Here is a 3720-nt window from a genome sequence, read left to right on the forward strand (position 1 = left end):
GGCTAAGGACTTGCTTTATGAATCTGGGTGCTCCTGTATTGGGTGCATATATATTTAGGATAGTTAGCTCTTCCTGTTGAATTGATCCCTTTACCATTATGTAATGGTCTTCTTTGTCTCTTTTGATCTTTGATGGTTTAAAGTCTGTTTTATCAGAGACTAGGATTGCAACCCCTGCTTTTTTTTGTTCTCCATTTGCTTGGTAGATCTTCCTCCATCCCTTTATTTTGAGCCTATGTATGTCTCTGCATGTGAGATGGGTCTCCTGAATACAGCAGACTGCTGGGTCTTGACTCTTTATCCAGTTTGCCAGTCTTTGTCTTTTAATTGGAGCATTTAGTCCATTAACATTTAAGGTTAATATTGTTATTGTAGTGCCATTTTATAGCAGAGACGGCTGAGGCTCAGAAAGTGTGGTTCTATAGCTGAGTGGCAGCATTTGTATTGGAGCTCAGATATGCAGATGTAAGCATCACCCTCCACTTTGAATTCTCTACCACAGGGCCCTGGAGTTGCTTAGCATTTTGGGGTGGGTCTGGTCTCACCTTGGTTGAATGTATTAAGCAGTGCTCTATCTTTTGTTGTCTTAATGTATTCCCAGCCCTATGACTGCTTTAGTGATGAGAAGAGCACTACTTTTCAAGTCCTGGTTTCTAGTCCCAGTTCTGTCCCAAACTTTCTGCGTGACATTTGTCTGAGCCTCAGCTTTTTAAATTGCAAAATGGGACACAAGCCCCTATTTTGCAGAGCCTCATGGGATATTAAGATCAGAGAAAAGATAGGTAGAAAAATAGTTTTTAAGCTCTAGAGTGTTGTATGAGAGTGAAAGACTGCTGGTTACCTAAAATCCTGAGGAAAGAACATGCTAGTTTCCAAATCAATTTTGTACTTTTCATTTTCTCTTTAACTTTAGATACAAAAAATATTTTGGGGTGGGGGGAGGCGGGAGGGGGGAGGGATAGCATTAGGAGATATACCTAATGTAAATAATGAGTTAATGGGTGCAGCACACCAACATGACACATGTATGCATATGCAACAAACCTGCACATTGTGCACATGTACCCTAGAACTTAAAGTATAATAATAATAAAAAAATTTATGAGGTATGCTTTTAAGAGAATCCTATTGAAAACCAAACCAGTGGGGTTTTTTTGAAAATATTTTAATTTACCCATTTGTGTTAAAAATATTGCAATGTAAGCAGGCATTTCTAACTTTAATGATGATTTCTCTCAGCTCCTTTAACATTTATTTCTCTGATTTTTGGCTCTACACAAGGTTTGAAAACTTTACTTTCATTTTTGTAAATTATCTTTATTCCTCTCACAGATTTGTGGTGTTTTTCTTCTCCTTGGTGTTATGCAGCCTGTTTTAAGTAATTTATTTTTTTATGGAATTAATTTTGTTATTTTTCTCTTTTTGGCACACTGCATGTTTGAATTCAAGCACTTATATCTGGTTTTCACTTGATTTTAGCCAAAAGGCTGGAAACAATTATGTCTGCTTTTCAATTTTAGAAACTTACGAGTCACCAACTCCGAATATTGACTTTGATTTTGAAAATATATTCTATAAAAATAATCGGACTTGTTTACTCCATCTCATTCTCCCTGTCATACATGTATATGTTAGATTTTATTAATATAATTTTTCTCCTTTTATTTGTCTTTACAGTAATTACTGCTTCGTGTTCTAGTTCACTAATCTTCTCATCAGCTCAGACTAATTTAATGTTTCACACATATGTTGTATATTAAGTAGACTGATTATATTTTCAATTGTTTCCGTCACATTTGGCTGTTTTTTTCTCTTTTTTTCTTTCTTTCTTTCTTTCTTTTTTTTTTTTTTTTTGCTGGTCTCAGTTTTTAAACGTGGCAGGGCCTCAGGCACATGCTCACGTGCACATACACACACACACTAAGGCTTCAGATCTTGTTGAAAGCTGCAATGTCAACACTCTGCATGTGCTCTTCAAACTTGGTGATCTCCTCCCCCAGCAAGTCTGTCCCCACCTTGTCATCCTCCACCACACACTGAACCTGCAGCTTCTGGATACCATAGCCCATGGACACCAGCTTACAGTCCCCCTAGAGCAGCCGGTCCAGCTGGGTGGAGCACACACAAGCTTCCGGCTGGGCCATGTTAGTCTCAGCATCCCAAGGCTTGACATCCAGCAGGATGGAGGGCTTGCCACCAGTGCGGGTGTCTTGGCGTTTTTCTCTGTGTACTGCCACAGTCACTCCTCCCGCAGCAGTACTGCCTCCTTGTCCTCCTCCTCATTGTCACTGGCAAACAGGTCAATGCCAAGACCAGCACAGTCGGGGAGACCCTAACCCAGTGGTGCTGGGGGAATTAAAGACACACATATAGAAATATAGCCTGTGGAGTGGGAAATCAGGGGACTCACAGCCTTCAGAGCTGAGAGCCTTGAACAGAGTTTTACCCACATATTTACTAACAGCAAGCCAGTGATAAGCATTGTTTCTACAGATCATAGATTAACTAAAACAAGAAACAAAGGGATGGGCTGAAACAAAGGGTTAGGCTCTGGCTAGTTATCTGCTGCAGAAACATGTCCTTAAGGCACAGATTGCTCATGCTATTGTTTGTGGTTCAGGAACACCTTTTAGCAGATTTCCCACCTTGGGTGGGCCAGGTGTTTCTTGCTCTCATTCCGGTAAACACACAACCTTCAGGGTTTACCATAGCCATCACTAACGTGTCACAGTGCTGCAGAGATCTTGTTTACGGCCAGTTTGGGGGCCAATTTATGGCCAGATTTGGGGGCCTATCCCCAGGAAGTCAATGTCATCGTCCTCATCATCCTCTGCTGGTTTGGCTGGCTTCTTGGTCGGCGGCTCTACTTGGCTCATGAGAGACACATTCTGGGTCTGCGGGGCTGTGGTGCCCAGGCAAGCTCTTCTCCAGCACGTTCACCTGGGCCTCCAGCTTGGAAATGGCCTGCTGCAGCTCCTGCACCAACCTGGGCAGCTCTGGTTCTCCACTTCCAGACTGGGGATCCAGAAGACGAGCTCATTGTTGTCTCCGCTGGGTCCACTGGAGGCCCCAAGACATGAGCTTGGGGCCTGAGCTTCTGGTCAGGGATTTCTGGAAATTCTCTGGCTCTTGCAGTGTCATGGAGGATCATGCTGGCGTTGTTCTCCTGGTGGGAGGCACCGGCCACAGGCTTGTTCATCTGCTCGAAGAATCTCCTTTCTGCATTGTCATATTTTAACTTGTCGAACCAGATCTTCTCATGTACTGGGAAGTTTGTAGCCATTTTTCTGATGCCAGCCAAGGATGCAGTGACCAGGAAGGAGGAATCGGTGGATGCGGGACACCTGAGGAAAGGCTGGCTGTTTTTCAAATATGGCTTGTTGCTGGGCACAGTGGCTCATGCCTGTAATCCCAGCACTTTGGGAGGCCAAGGCGGGTGGATCACCTGAGGTTGGGAGTTGGAGACCAGCCTGACCAACATGGAGAAACCCCATCTCTACTAAAAATACAAAATTAGCTGGGCATGGTGGTGGGTGCCTGTAATCCCAGCCACTTGGGAGGCTGAGTCAGGAGAATCGCTTGAATCCAGGAGGCAGAGGTTGTGATGAGCCAAGATCATGCCATTGCACTCCAGCCTGGGCAACAAGAGCAAAACTCTGTCTCACAAAACAAAAAACAAAACAAAACAAAAACCCCCCCACACACAAAACAAACAAATGT

The 3720-nt window shown here is 43.5% G+C and overlaps 1 pseudogene; it reads right to left on the reverse strand.

Moving 5' to 3' along the window:
• Window positions 1-1928: 1928 nt before the first annotated feature.
• LOC108541729 (elongation factor 1-delta-like) lies at window positions 1929-3332 on the reverse strand (annotated as a pseudogene).
• Between the last annotated feature and the right edge of the window lie 388 nt (window positions 3333-3720).

The sequence above is a fragment of the Rhinopithecus bieti genome, unplaced genomic scaffold (assembly GCF_001698545.2).
Source record: "Rhinopithecus bieti isolate Rb0 unplaced genomic scaffold, ASM169854v2 scaffold_21075, whole genome shotgun sequence".
NCBI lineage: Eukaryota > Metazoa > Chordata > Mammalia > Primates > Cercopithecidae > Rhinopithecus > Rhinopithecus bieti.